The sequence below is a fragment of the Phaseolus vulgaris genome, chromosome 1 (assembly GCF_000499845.2).
Source record: "Phaseolus vulgaris cultivar G19833 chromosome 1, P. vulgaris v2.0, whole genome shotgun sequence".
Lineage (NCBI taxonomy): Eukaryota > Viridiplantae > Streptophyta > Magnoliopsida > Fabales > Fabaceae > Phaseolus > Phaseolus vulgaris.
Window position 1 is genome coordinate 42,111,767 of NC_023759.2, and position 17,107 is coordinate 42,128,873.

At 34.5% G+C, this 17,107-nt stretch overlaps 1 pseudogene; it reads right to left on the reverse strand.

The window, feature by feature from the left end:
- Window positions 1-9,229: 9,229 nt before the first annotated feature.
- On the reverse strand, window positions 9,230-15,332 carry LOC137816061 (pleiotropic drug resistance protein 1-like; annotated as a pseudogene).
- Window positions 15,333-17,107: the final 1,775 nt, after the last annotated feature.

Below are 17,107 nucleotides of genomic sequence, written 5' to 3' on the forward strand. Positions count from 1 at the left end.
GAAAAAAATTTCTACATTTTCTAAACCTGAGTTATGCGGGACAGCCCACCCCCCGCCTCGCACTCAACTTGCGTGGGTTGAGGGTTATGCGAGGCGGGTCTAAGCGAGCCAACGGGTTGAAATAGGCAGCCCGCCTTGCGTTTTTCTAAACGGGCCTCGAGCTTGGCTAGTTCGGTATTGTGTGTGGATTGCATTATAGGTGAATTGTGGAAACAAAGAAATAAGAAGGTTTTCAAGAATGGACGCGTAGACTACATTGAAGTCTTTACAATGGTGCAGTTGCAGGTTTGGTCATGGATTACCTCAAAGTTACGCTTAACATGTTTCTCTTACTCTGGTTGGTGTCTAAAACATTTGTTATGCATGAGAACAGTCAAAAAAGGAAACGTTAGAGGAGCTAGATTGGGGTGAAAAGGGTTTCTCAATGTTTGAGGTGGTGTTTTTATTTTTATTTTTGGGTATGGGATAGACGTTGTAGCTTTTGTGCTACGCAGTCTTCTTCAACACGTCAAAGCAAGTTTTAGGTTGGAAGACATCTTTGTTTTTTTATAAGGATTATCCCTAAAATACTTCAATTTTTTTTTTTGCCAATAAAAAAATATCTGCCGCAGTATGTCATCCCTATTCTTATCAAGTTTCCAAATTGCAACCCGTAATTTATTGTATTTTATTAAAGTATAAATGAAAATATAAATGCATTTTATGTCTTAAAACCATATAGTGGAAACCCTATTTTAGCTAGATATGAACCAAAATTGAGTTAACCTAAAGATATATTTATGTTTTTCAATTAGTAACGTAAAGATAGTTATTTTTGTGTGCAAGAAAGGCTACATTTATGGATGGACTGCAGAATTGCGTTTGCTGATAAAAAAAAAACACTTCCAAGGGCATAATCAACTCTCAACTCTTGGATTACTGTTTGTTTCACTAAATGGGTTGATTTGTTTGGGAAATTCACAAAGCACTTTTCTTTGTAAAATTTATTGAAATGGTGTTTTAGTGTAGGACTGAAGACAACTTTGGTTTAAGGTTCTACTTTTCACTGTTTTCTTCCACAAAATGAGTCAAACTTGAGTAATTTTAAAGGTAAATTGGCCCGTTTTGGTAAAAGAAATTATGGATTGTTTAATACTAGGTTAATCCACACTCATTCTTGTTCAGTTTCCAAATTTCAACCCATAATTTATTGTATTTTATTAAAGTATAAATGAAAATATAAATGCATTTTATGTCTTACAAAGCAAACCATCATAGGCCCATTCTAGTAATTCAACCTGCCACCACCTAAACTTGGCACATGTTACATATGTTTTATCTCGTCATCACCGTGATTCAAATGGAAGTACCATAAGACGGTTCTCACCTTCCACCTCCAATATTTCACCCTTTGCATTACAACTGTAATTGGAGTGTTTAGATGATTATTATGCACCAGACTAACATCAAATGTAAAAAAATATTAACATACAAACATCGTGAATATGAATTTAACTGGTTAAAATAAGATATTATGGAAAAAAATTCGTCGATAGACGGTGAGTGATAACACATATTTTCACTACTAAAAAATATAGAAGTAGTAAAGTAGTAGAAAGATTTAAAAATGTTTAAAGTAGAAATAAGGATTATTCAATGATAGCTTCGCCCATGGCTCAGGGTGAGGATAATTGTTCTGGTCTAGAAGTTTAGAGATCCTTAGCCAGAGTGGTCCCCTCTCCTTATTCTAATTGTTTCTTTTAATTTAATATTTGTTTAAGAAAGTGACACCTATTTTGCAAAAGAAATCACCCATCACAGAAGCCATTGCAAAGTTTAGGCATTACCTCTTATGTTTGTTTGGATTGGGAGGAAATTTGAAAGAGTGGATTTAGAGTGATTTGAGAAGAAAATGAGGTTGTTTGAATTGAGATATGTTAGAGTAAATTTGTGAAGAAAGTTTATGTCACAATGTTTGGAGCAGGAATCTTGTGTCTGTTTTGTAGGCTATGGCAAAACCATACAACAACCATGGAGGAATCAACCAGTACACAAAGAGTAGAAGTGGGTGGATCTACACAAGTTTGCAGGAATTAACATACACCTTGTGTTGCCAAACATCATTTTCTAACAAGACCAACTTGGAGTGGGCAAGAAAATAAAAACCTATAATGGGTGAAGGAAAAGGCTGGGAGGCACACGTATCAATTTCTAGAAAACCTGTAAATCCAGCTGGAGAATATATATAGGCAAAGTTGGGGAAGGGCAACGAACAGAAACAATAGACATCACAGCCCACAATTTCACTCGGGTTAAGTTGTCATCTTTGAACTCTTCGACTTGAAGTCATGTTTTTGGCCTACACTTGTCATTGTACGTTGTATGTAGACCATTAGTAGAATTGATGGAGGTCTTAGCCATATGTAGGAATAGTTGTGCACCAGGTTTACAACTTTGGAGGGCTCAGGAATACCTTCTTTGGCTAGTTTTGTATGTTTTTGGGGGCTGAATTATGCTGGACAATGATAGTTAACTAGTCCCTTATTTAATTACTTTTTTCTGATAAAAAAAAATATAAGTCACCAAAGAATCCACTCCTCAACTCTAGGGAGACATACAGGAATAATAAGGACATTGACTCAAGTAGCAACTCAATTTTATTGGAAAGACCATCACAGACATTACATTTTTTGTCAAGTTTGGTACTACTCTAGTCATGAGTACATATCTTATTATTCCCAGTTTGATGGTCAATCAGAAGCTATGAATTATTGCTTAGAAATGTACCTTCTTTGATTTACTTATGAAAGGGTGGACCAAATTATTGCCTTGCGTATAATTTTGGTATAATGCATCATACCATTTCAGCACTAGCACATTTTAAGGTAGTTTACTCTGTGGATCTACTTGCAATTGTGAAATAAATATATGACTCTAATAATCATGTTGATGTGCAAGAACTATTACAACAAAAAGATTAATTATCTTTACTCAACTGAAACATAATTTAGTGAAGGCCCAACATACTATGAAAAAATATGCAATTAAAGAGGAGGAATTTCGAATTCAAGAAGGGTGAATTGGTTTTAGTGAAGCTGCAACCATATAGGCAACACTTGATGGCCTTAAGAAAAAAATCAAAATTGAAAATGAGATATTTTGGACCTATCAAACTAGATATGTTGCTTACAAGCTGTTACTTCCAGCCACTACAAATTTAGAGATGGAACAGTGGATGAGGAAGAATTGTTCCATATGGCTCAGCTGAAGGTCTAAATGTGGATGAAAAATAAATTGTGTGCTCTCATTTTTTCCTTTTCTCACTAGCTTTTATGTCCAAATCAGTATCTTAGATCAATCAAGTAGTTATCAGGTTTTATGTGAAGGTAAGTATCATGGTGTTGGGAGTTTTCATGAGAAGCTTTGAATTATGGTGCACAATTTATTTACTTTTTATTCTCTGGAATTATATATAATAAAATCTTGGATGCGATTACTATTCAACAAGCTACCTTCTACGATTTATATGTATCTTATAATAGTGTTAACTTCTTAGTTGGGAAATGTTTTTGTAATCTTGTAGGAATTGGAGCATGGAAAAATAGGGGACTTAAACAGCACCAGTAACAACATTTTCACAAGGGTTGTAGTCAAACATGTTGGGCTTGAATTAGGGGATGTAGTCTCATCTCTGGTTTAAAGTTTGTCATATTCTATGGTAAGGAAATGGAATTTTGGTTTCAAATCTTTGTAAGTTTAACTCCTTTTTCAGTACTAAATGGCTGGGAAAGGTGAATGCTTTCTGTTTTGCAAGAAAGAAGAAAGAGGTGAGTCTTCTGGTTATGAGACAAGAGGTTTCAAGCTGAGCATAAAAGAAATAGTATGACTTGACTAGCAGTCAAAGGTAGAATTTGATGGCACAAAATATTGATTCAATTCTGATAGCACAGAACATTGATCCCATCCCATCTTTGTCTCCGGTTGGTTTTCTTCTTCTGCCATTTTGATTTAATTCTTTGTGTACAACTTATTGTGCCTGGTTGTTGTTCTTTTTGGAACTATTTTGACTTTTTTGGATCATGTGGATCTATGGAGTGTGTCCGTTTATTGGAACTATTTTTTTCAGGATTTCTATAGATAACTTTTTATATAAGGTTGAATTATCTCTTAATTATACAAGGGTTATATAAAGGTTGAATTATCTGCACAACCAACATTTGAGAAAAATAAGGACAACTATTTCCTAATTAAACTCTTTCTCCCTAACTGCAAGCTGTCATAACTACAGGCACAATTTTTAATTTGTTAGTAAGAGGATTAGATGTGTCCCTTTCAATTTATTTATTGTTAGTTGATAAAAAAATCTCTTAAATGTTCTTATTAATTATATTTTAATTGTTGATATCCATCGTATTTTTCACGATTTTTAATTGAAATTATGGCATGGTGATCATAGTGGACCATATATTCCACTCCCAATGTTTATAAATGAGGTTGGTCCTATTTTGTAGTGGGTGCCTATTTTCTTATCAGTAGTGAGGACAATGAGTTTGGACCCCCTTGGTTTCCTTTCTGTCTTCTCATTTCTCTGTTTGCTGCTGAGATAATAACTACTTCTCACTTTTTCCATAATACTAGTAGTAAACTTGTAGGATTACTTTAAGATTTTAGGGTAAACTTGTTGCTTAACATTCTTGTTACTTAGTTGATTTAGAAAAAAAATGAAGTATAAAACTTCCATAAACTTACAAAAGAGAAGAAAAAAATATAGGGTTAATTTTAAGGGAAATAGGAAGTTATTACTTAAATCAAAATTGTAATTAATCTACTCTTTACTCAAAGATGGAACGTAATCATGAAAAGAATGACCGATGAATAGTAAATCTTAAAGAATGTGTAGAGAATTTAGAATTTTAGGTAAATAAAATAAAATTTTAGAATAAGTGAAAAATAAAATTATATATTATCATAATTTATATTTTTTATCCTTAATAAAATAAAGTTCAACCTAAATTGTTAATGTAATGTTGGATATTTTTCATAGTGTGTGCCCCATGGGTGTGTTTTGTAACCCCTACTACTTAGGATCCTACACATTTTTTTATGTGTGCTGGGTCTCTTTAACTGCACCATTAAATATTATTTATTGATAAACAGTGTTGAAGATGTATATATGAAATTATTAAATAAAAATTAATTTTAAAAAAATAATTAATCATTATATTAATTAAATTATATATTATTTGAGATAAATAAATGATTAATATTTAAAATAATTTTGTTAATAAAATTTATAAACTAATTTTTAAATTAATATTTTATTAGTTATCAAGATTTTAATTATAAATTACTTTATCAATTATTTAATATTTTAAAGTTGATTGTTAAAATTTTGATAATTAATTAAATATAAATTTAGAAACTAATTTATAAATTTTATTAATAATAAAAATTACTCTAGATACTAATAATTTTTTTTTATGTTTTAAAATAATATTTAATTTAGTTAATGTAATAATTAATTTTTTTCTAAAAATTATTTATACTTAATTATTTTCTTGTAGTGATATATATAAATTATTATTATTATTATGTATATTTAATTTGAGGTGTAATTTTATCTTTCTTTATTTATAATATTATAAAAAACTTACAAAAGTTAGATGTAAGAGTAAATTATGATAATATATAATCACCAAATTATCTATTTAGTTTAGGAGATATAGTTTTAAAATAAAATGGAGAATAAATATATATTTTTATGAGATGAAACAGAACTTTATGTAGAATTTTTTGTGTGCCAAATCGATGTTTTTTTAAGCTATGCTTTTATGAGTTGGTGACAGGGGTTTTTCATTGTAAGAATAGAATTTATACTTAAGAAGTCTATGTCGTTCATAAGAATTTCTTGATACTTATATATATGATTTGAGACATCCTTAAAATATTTTTTATTAATTTATTTAATTTTTTATTGATAAAATTTTTTTTACAGATTAAAATATAGATTAGTTTTTTAATTTGTATTTCAGATTTTCTTAATTTATCATGAAGTTGTATAAATTAAAAAGTGTAAAGTAGTCTAGAAATAGTTGCACAATTAATTTTCATTAATTAAATATTAAATATAGTTTTAGCATAATAAAAAAGGATTATGCCAAATTTGAATTTCTTGAAGTCTAGGATTGCTTGTAGTGTCCTTTTCTCATCAATTCTCTCCTTTTATTTGTTTAAAACACCAAAACTCGATATTGTGATGTCACCAACCCATACAAAGTCCAAGCTACGTACTGAAATATCATAGTGATATCTCAAAGAACACTTACTATAGTTAGTTGAAATTCGTATTAGGTGAGAGTCCTACTCTTTATTTATTTAATGCACATAGTTAATTATTGCGAACACAACCATTTTCAACTCACTTTTATTATTCAATTGTTTTTTTATTTAATATTAGTCCTCAGATACACATTGTTACTTCTGATACACATTATTACTTCTGACAACGCAGTGTACTTGTGGTAATAAATCATCGGAGTCTGATGTATTTCTTGGGTTAAAATGGAGTTTCTATTATGCATTCTTTATCCTTTAAAACTCCAGTAACCCCTAATGCATGGATACCAAGGCCCAGAGACGAGCTATTCATCTGCACCAACCGCTGAGGCAATGCTTTTTTCCAATTGGAAGCAGCCAAAGGCAGGATAGAAAGTGGTAGTCAGAATAATATTGTTTTGTTAGGCAAAAGAATGAGGAATATACCAAATGGGCAGTATTTGGTCCATAGTAGCAACTCAGTTTTATAGAAGTTGATGCCATATAGGATGCAGGAGGCAATGGTGTTCTGTTTTTTAGTTCTTCACCACTAAATAGCTTTGTTTTTCAACATACTGCTAGTGCTGATTTTTCTGCAGGACCTTTATAATTTTTGGGTATGTAAGGGTAGTGGGGTTTCATTAATAGTTTAAGAATTTTGAGCTGTGTTGTTTTACATAGTATGTTATGAACTGAGGAATTCTTAAAGTTGAGACACCCCTAAAACTTAAAACAGTTCAAAATTGATTTTATCATTACCACATTTTGGGTACTACCTTTAGAGGAAAAGAGTGTATCATCCCTATACTAAAGCATATCCACCTTAATTATACACATGTCATATTCGTGTCTTACCATTAATTATATTTTATATGCAACACAACAAGAAAGAAAAATGAACAAGAATATTAGATATAAATTATCCGTCAACTAAAAATTACTACACTTATAAAGGCATACTTTACTTGTTATGCTCGTCAATTTCTTGTTCTAACTAACCCCTCCTTAATTATTAAAATACCTCGCCCAACAATTTTTGATGAACTAAGGGTGTAAGGGAGGTTGTAAAATTAAAATTAAAAATAAAATTAAAATTGAGTTGTATGCGATGAAACTTCCTCTTAGCGACGGTGTACCACACAAAAACTTGTATCCTCCTCCTAACCTTGTCTGATATGTACTAGACTGTTCTCGTCTAATATGTAATAGACAATCTCTTCCCTATCTGTATTAGACGGTCTTGTCTTCTCCTACCTATACATTTGGCCTTGCTCTTCCTTTGTAAAGTTACATTAATCAATGATAAGTTTATATTTTATTATCTTTGTCACCTATGTTCTCTTTCATTGTATCAAGAGCCAGTAATGACTTCTTCACCTACAACGCTCAACTCTAACATTTTTTCGTCTTCGACATTTGCTCCGCGTACCTTCACCATGCCTATCAATCTCAAGCTCAATGATGATAATTTTATCATCTGGCAGTAGTAGGTTCTTGCCACCATTCACGGCCTTTAACTTACACATTTCTTGGATAATTCAACGGTTCCTTCAAAATTCAAGACTTTTGAAGATTCTCAAGCAAATAATATCAATCCTGATTTTTTGCGCTATGAGCAATAAGACCAACTTATCATTTCTTGGCTTCTTACTTCAATGTCAACTCCATTTCTCACCAAGATGGTGGGTCTTGAAACTTTTGTGCAAATTTGAACACGCCTGAGAACGTATTATGCCTATCAAACCATAGCCAAAAACTGAAACTTCACCTACACACATCGAAGAGAGATCATAATATTAATACTTATCTTCTTGATATCAAGAAGACGGTTGATACTCTGACAATTGTTGGAGCTCCCATCACTACTGAAGATCATATAGAGGTTATCCTTTATGGTTTACCTGATGAGAATGATCATTTCATTATGTCCATCACATCCTGCCTGGATCCGTATTCTGTTGATTTTGAATCCCTTTTTCTTGCTCAAGAAGAAAGGTTTGGGAAACATTGCCTCGCTAATCAAATTCTTCTGCAAGCCCATACCTTTTCAAGTTCGTGGTATTATTCAAATCATCAACAAGATAGATATCACAATAATGGTTTGAAAAACAGGGGAAGACGTCTGCCTTTTCATTATAATACTTCTTAGTGTTCAATGCATTTTCCAGTATCCAAAAATGACAATCATGATTCTTGGAATTCTTCTTGGTAACACAATAAATCCAAGTATCAAATTTGTGTGAAACTTGGTCTTACAACTTTACGTTGTTAGACAAGGTGTGAACAGAGTACATCGTCTAATGCTCATGCTAACCTTTCTCAATTTTCGTCTACAATCAATTTTCGTTTACAGAGGTGCTTGGCTCATGTAAATTTACATTGAATGAAGATTAAAGTTACTATATAGAAATTGTGTGAGAATAGTGAGAATTATTTCTCCTAGCTTACTCTTATATTTGTGAGTGGTTGCTGCATAATGCAGCAGTGTGTTCCAGCAGGGTCTGTCATATTGCAGCAGTACCCCTGGAGTTTTAAGAAGGGAAGTTTTTTGTGGGGTGTGCTCTGCTTGTGCTTGGTTTCTTCTCAGTTTTCTATGCAGTGTATGCGGCTGTTTGATTTAAATGTTAGGAAGCATTAGCTTATACTTTGGTTTGATTGTAATGTTCTTGGTGTGTAAGTTAGGTGGTAGGCTTGTATGTGTTTTCTGTAAAAGGGTTGGGACACATCTCAAGTGTCCCTTTTAATTCATTTATTCTTTGCTAAAAAAACAACTTTACTGTGATATTAATGAAGTTTTTTTTTTCTTTCCCTTTCTTTCGTCCTTTTCGTAATCAACTGTGATTTCTAGGAAACTATTTAAACAATTAAGAGAGGCCAAATTTATAATCGGACTATGATATACTTAATTGATAAATAGAAAAATATATTCGTCAGTATGAAGATATTTTCTTACAAATGTTACGTTGAACATTTCTGTACGAAATACTTGAATGGTTTTCTAACGCCGCTGAAAATTAAACATTTTCACTGATATAGCAAAGACCAATGCAAAAACTACTGTGAATGCAACCATCACAGCTGCAACCACTCCAAGAAAATCATGCTTGAAACCAAAGTAGCTTCTCACAAAGCCTTCCACTGTTGTTGTCCCATCACTGGATTCAATGCTTTGCTTTATATCTCCATACTGTGAAGCCACCAATCCATACAAACTCCAAGGAATTGGATTTGCCCAACTGTACCACCTCCACCATACTGGGATCCTCTGGTAGACCATGCCAAAAAGGAATATTCTCATAAATTTGCTACCTTCCATGCTTGGAGAGTATGAATCTATTGTGCAATAAATATGAAAGGAAGATGAAACTTACAGGCCGTGGGATTATGAATCCTGAGAAGATATTCCACACTGCATAAAATCCTGAAGAAACTATACTGGAGATGTGTTGGTTAGGGGTCAATGCCACTGCCATCATTCCATAGTAGGTGAAGTACAGGAAGGTAAAGTACATGAAGAATAGGCACCACAAAAATTTAGCTACAGTGCACTCATAACCAATCATTGCATAAATTATCATACTATAGACTACAGCTTGTCCAAGCACATATGGGAGCTCAATCAGAACCTGCAACAGAAATATAGATTAGAAAGAAGGAATGCAGAAGTAAATTATTTACTCTTAATGAAGTAAACAGAAGTAATAATTTCAAATCCGGGTGATAATCACCTTAATTACTAAGACAGACAAATTATCAATTACCTTTGGATTTACTTTCTTTAGAGTTTAGAGATTAACTAATCCTGGTTGTTGACGAAAAATTTAATGAATAAATTTCCAACACATTCATGATTTTTATGCATGTATACATAATATTAACAGTTTGCTTTTCATCAGTGATTGAGATCACATATTTTTCCTTTATTTTCTATATAGTGTTGTGAAGATTATGATTTAGGATCAAATAAAACTCAAATAAAAGACATGTATTTAGAAAGTGGAATTGCTTGCCTGGGCAAAAGCATATGGAAAAGCTGAATACATTCCAGCTGCTCTCTCCCTGTAAAAGACTGTCCGCTCAACAGCAACTACTGGCTGCACTGCAATAGAATTCTTCATACTAAGAAGGAGAACAGCAATATACATGGAGCCCATGACATTGAAAAGATCTTGTTGCTTTTCACGGTAATAATTGATGTGGAAGTTTTATGTTTGATGAAATAGTCGCAACAAAACAAATGAGATTGACATGTCAAAGTTTCTTGTTTAATATTAGATTTTGGAGCCAAGGTTCCAAAACATGCTTCCAAGCAAAACAGTTACAATAGCGGAGAATAGAAATCTTAGAAAAACGGCTACAATAGCGGAGAATAGAAATCTTAGAGTAGTGCATTGAGAATTGCGCAGTAAGTCCAATGTTGTTTCCATAAGCAAGCCATATTGGGTGAAAAAGGAAGTTAAGTATTGTGAAGGAAAATAAAGATCTTTCGAACCATAAGATGGAAAACTCAATTCTTTAACAAGTGTTTTAGTTCTCCTGAGACAAATGACAAATGACAAATGACAAAGACCATCTATCAGCAACCATTTTACTTCTGAACTGAAAATAATTCTAATAATAAACAGAACAATATAGCACTTTTAGACCTTTAAGTGCTCTATCAGATTACTTTCGAGTTTGTAGTTTTATTACACTATACAACTGGAAATACCTATATTTTTTTTATGTTTTTTTCATCAGCAATAAATGAATAAAATTAAGGGATACTTAAGGGGTATCCCAACCCGTGTACCACAGCCACAAAGTTACACTTCCACAAAAGAAAGTATAACCAAAAACCTAAACCTACAAAAGGGAATGCCAAACCCAAACCAGCACTTATAAAAGAACCAAATGACAGAACCAATAAAATAACAGCACCCAACACCCAACTGCACTCCAAAGAACAGCACAGCAACACCTAAAAAATCCTAACACTCTTCACCAGTTTCCCAAGCTGCTCCCCACGACACCCTTCTAATCACACCCTCTCCAATTGAAACCTTCATTCCTTCACCGACCCCCCCAACACATACGAATTATAGTAGTCCAACCAGCCAACCAGTCCACCTTTACACCAAACAGCAATTACGTAACCCGACATAACGCCTTGGTATTTTGTCATGACAAAAGGGTTAGAAACTTGGTTACAGAAAGCAGAATAAATTTGCTACACTGATTTTGTTTCACCTCATCAAATGATTCAAATATGTCTATGATAGGCTGATGGATGGTACAAACAACTGTTCTTTCAGTGTCTACAGTGTTCCTAACCGTCCTCATGACAATAGTTGCTGCTCTTGCATCTAGTCCAGAAGTTGGTTCATCCATGAATACATGCCTTAGTGGTTTCAATTCCACCAGTTCCATGACTTCCTCAATGAACATCTACAATCATAAATCAACGTCAAACATCAAAGTGATTTTTTTATTGTTTAACACTAATAATATTGTTTCCTTTGTTACTTATAACTTAATAATTCCAATCATGAATGGTATTCTAGTTTTTGCGCTTACAAATTACTGTGAAAATGTGCTTGCAAACTCTAAGTATGGGCTAGTCACAACTGAATCCAGAAAAGGTAAGTACCAGATTACTTGAATAATTCACATTATACGAGAATGCAGAATTACTGAAATGGTTACTTCATGGCAACCTCAAGTTTTCAAACTAGTTGGCAGCCTTTGTTAAACTACAATGAATTAGCATGAATGACAGTAAAAGGCATCAAATTTAGATACCAACCTTTCTAGTTTGAGCATTGATGTCTGGGGACAATCTGAGCCATGCTGAATAAAGCAAGGATTCATACACAGTAACATTAGGAGAGTGGATGTCGTTTTGCTCACAGTATACTGAAATTCTTGCAAATGTTTCTTGCTTTTTCTGATACCCAGAGATTGTGATGTTCCCTAAAACATATCCTGCAGTTTTTCTACCAGCAAGTACATCCATCAGAGTTGTCTTGCCTGCTCCGGTGACACCCAACACCTGGCCTGAAGGATCCACTGACACACTTCAAAAGAACCAAATTATTCTCAACAACTCCTTGGTTCCTCATTTCCTGCAAGTATTTGATAATTTTTAATTCACAATATATGCATGTGTTTTCAAATGGTTTAATTTTGTTTCTACATTACCTGTGGCATGTCCACAGCATATGTTACGTCATCAAAGGTGATAGAATGTGGTTCAAAAGGAAGAACCATTCCTCTATAGCTAGAGGGAAAAGCATGAGAAGATGTATTTCCACATATACTTTCGTCATTTCTCACTATGAAATAGTTCCAGCGTTATCAATTAAATGTAATGTGAATCGGTAATGAACTATTAGAAATATAGAGTTGACTATGTTATCCGTTCTTAAGAGACGAAGTACCTTTATTACTACCACCATTTTGCTCATTGTTTTCAGGTTCTTCGGATATAAAAGCATGTCGCTTCTCAGGTGCTGCAAAATCAATTTTATCAAATTAATAGGTAGATTTACCTTATATGGTAATGTTTAAGCTGAAGACCCTCACTGCTCATATACGTAAGAGAAAGGATGTAGCCAAAGTTGAAAAGTAATGTATATCCAATCAAAACCACAACGCCTATCCAAATCCAATATGATTGGATGAAGAATCCCCGTGATTTCAAAACTTCGACTCCAAGAGGCTCCGAAGAGTTAGGTAGAACCTATCATAAAAAATTATGTTCACATATCATATTATTTATATAATAAAGAAGACATACAGGTATATATTATTTAAACTTACATATCTCCATCTCTCCGCAAGGAACTCGTTATTTACCATAGCATTCTGTCCATACATCTTAGGTGATATCCAGAAGCCCCATAACCACCACTTTTTTTTATGTTGTCTGGAACCATAAAGAGGACAAAGGTGCATTGTTCGTGTAGAACATAATGGAAAGCATGGGATTGGTCTATTTTGTATCAACGGTACCTTTTGATAGAATAAAACCACTCGTAGGAAAAAGGAAGGTCACTGTAAATGACCCAAGTGTTAAAGCTGCATTCAATTCCCTCCCTACTCCTGCAAGAAATCGGAATAATGCGGAAGCCATCTGGTTCACCACTAAAAGATCTGCATTATGTAGACAGAAAATGAATGTTATTTTTTATTTTCAGGGTAAAGTAGAAAATATGACTAGAAAGATCAACGAGCATGGTTGTTGAATATGTATAAACACAAAGTTGTATTTACCTTCCAATATTTGGATCAAATCCAATGACATAGTAGGTTAGGAATAGCCAAACGGCAACTTCTACAAAAGTCATAGGGATTTTTAGGATCCATGCAGGCAGAGCATATGCCCATGAAGGAAAAAACAGATTATCCCTTTGCTTGTAGAAAACAGGAAGCTTTAAAACGACCATGGGAAGTTCAGCAAGTCCATTGAACATAATCACAGCAAGGCCAAAGAACAATGCACCGACATATATCCCGCCATCGGTCACAGAGTCTCTGCACATCTTAGTCCGGAGGAAGATGGTCATGGCAATAAATGCCATTACAGCAAGGTAAATGGAGGGACAAGCTATGAGTAAGTAAGACAATAATAGCATTATATGACATGACAATTAAATGAAGCATTCTAATTTTCAAACCTACTTGGCTCAACCGGAAGATGTAAACAAATGAGTTGCGCTTCATAAGTAAATATTCACTTGATAAGCAAGCTTTTAACAGTTCCCATTTGCCCACTCCAAACTTTTTGGTATTCAAAGCAGCTGGGTGACTCTTAGACCTGTCAAATTCACTATCAAGTTCTTCACGAAGGCTTCTCCCAACATGAAATGACTTGAGTGCCTCGGAGAATTCTTTCGCTCTGACAAATCTATAAGGTTGATCTTTGTGTGCCCAGTACTGTTCCTGGTCATTCCTTGATGTTACCTATAGCATATAATAATCAATGGTCACAACTAAATTTATAAAACTCTCTTATACCGGTGCAGACAAATTACATCTTTGAGACAATACACATGGACACTTACTTCTTGCAAAAAGTCTGCCACACCTTTCCTCTCAGGACGTTGAAAACCCATTGATTGGAAAAATTGAAGCACATATTCGCGGGGACCCTGGTACAGTATATGACTATCAGAGAGTAGAGTAATGTCATAAAAAAGATTGTTAGTCTGGGGCGCTGGCTGCAGGAGTGAGATGACTGTTGTTCCTTTGAGAATGTGAACACATTGCTTGAGTGAATTCACAATTTGGAAGGTTGTTGAGCTATCCAAACCAGTAGATATTTCATCCATGAATAGAGCCTTAGCTGGTCCAACCAGCATCTCTCCTAAATTAACAAGTTTATAATGATATTATTTCTCGCATACATTCATTTGATTGAGTGGTGTAAACTTAGTAGTACTTTTGGTGACTGAAAGAAGTTTTGTTTTACCTGTTGTATGGCGTTTCTTTTGTCCACCAGAGATGCCCTTAACATTGTATTTCCTACAACTGTATCAGCACATGTCTCCAGTCCTAAAATCTGCAAATACAAGTTAGATATTAAAAGAAAATATTGTAATGAGTGGATCACGGTGATTGGAGAAGCGTTAGAAAGAATGGATTTTATACCCTTAGGACGTAATCTGTTATCAAAGTTGTTTTCTGGCCTTCCGTTGCTACAGCCTGAGTATTAAGAGTCAGAAGGACAACCAGTTAACATCTGTATGTAAAAAAAGAAACTGATGATTCACCTATAACTAATTGAGATGGCAACTCTTAGAGTTGGTGCCCTAATTTTTGGCATGGCCCAAAAGCTTGGAGGTGCAACCAATTTGGTGATGAAATAATTTTGAGAGGCATGTCCGAGCCTCAGTAACAGCTAAGCAGTCATACTTTTTTCTTTGGTATGAACGGCTCTTAATAATCAACAATATAAAAAAGACTTAGGGATGCAAGTGAAATGAGAAAAACACATTCCTTACAAGTGATGGACTCTTTTTTACCTTCATGTAGGCATCAATATCTGGATCAGGCATGATTTTTTTTTTTATCAACAAAGAATAAAATTAAATTAAGAGGGACACTTCAGGTGTGTCAACCCTTATACAAAAAACCAACAACCACATAATAAAAACATTCAATACACTGTCAAGGTTGCTGCATAAATATGCATTAGGAACTGGTTGCAGGGCCTAAACCAAACACACCGGCTGCATAATACTTATGCATTGTATTAGCCCCTAGGATCTTTGCCAAATATTCCTGTGATTGGCACCTAATACCTTGATTGTTCCATTGGTTTCAGAATTGTAATACTTGCTTGCACCCACCCACCTCCTACTTATACCCACATAACTCTACCCCACCCCTGCACCCTTCTTAAGTGGCCATATATAACCGGATAATGACCCACCCAGCTGCATCTATCAACCACTATTATTGGCCACTTAAGTCCATACAAATCCCAATATCTTCCCATCTTTACTTGATTTCTCTCTAGTTCATGCAGACCGAAATGCTGGTTTGAAAACTTCTGCAGATTACGTGCATAAAAGATGACAGACTTGCATTTCAGAGACTACACCTTGACCTTGTGGATGCTGACTCTCCTCAGCTTTAAGCTTTTCCATAGTAGCTTTACTTTATAATCAATGTTGTAATTGAAAAGAGTTATGTAGATGTCTACTTCACTAGACGATTCATTCCTCCATCACTGCAAAAAACCTTTTAACACAAAGGATCCTCCACGGCTTCCAGCATAGGCAGAGATACACATTCCTCCAACTCCCAAAACCAGAAAATCCAGCAACACATACAGCCCCCAAAACCAGAGGTGAACTACAGAGCAACAAAGCATCAGATAGCATCCTAGAAGTGGTGCAAACCTGCAACTGCTAAGAAAAAACACCAAAGACCAGGACACAACCTAACCAACACCCAGTGAAAATAGTGCTGATTTTTTGGGAATAAACCTGGTTTCCAGAGCTGACAGATGAAAACTAAAACAAATTTGTATTTGAAAGTTTGATGTGGGTGATTTCCTTTCCAGCCATAACACCATGTGACTCTCTGTAACTATCTCTCTCCTTAACGCTACTTTAAAGACAAACTTCCTGATTTGGCCTTGGATAGCTGCTGCCACATCTGCCATCAGAAACACCTGCAGTGGAGTAGCATTGAAGCAGATGCTAACAAATTAACAGCATCTTTGTCAGGTTCCAGTATGGCCAGGAGTAACTCCTCCATTCGAGCTCATCACTTGACACTCTTTTCTCCTGCACATAACAGCAATTTCTCCACTTCAGCCTCTGCAACTAACCCAACAAGCGAGCCCCTCCTAGGTGATCCAGTTGTTGTTTTAGTAACTAAACCATTAATATGATTTCTTTGCCAACACTGCTTCTGTCATCCACAATTACCTTCTTTTTCAGCGTATACATTGAATGCATTGGATAGGATGGGTTTTCATAGTAAATGGATACAATGGATTCGAGGTTGTATGGAATTTGCTTCAGTCTCAGTGTTGGTTAATGGGAGTTCTACGGAGGAATTTAAACCAACGAGAGGATTGAGGCAGGGCGATCCTCTAGCCCCATTCCTCTTTATTGTGGTAGCCAAAGACCTTGCTGGGTTAGTAAGACAAGCTATAAAGGTCAATTTTCTGAATGGTGTAAAGGTTGGAAGTAATGAGGTCGAGTTGTGTATGTTGCAATTCGCTGATGACACACTCTTTCTTCCTATGTGAGAAGTCATTCAATAATGTGGTGACTATAAAGTCAATTCTCAGGGGTTTTGAGCTAGCTTCAGGCTT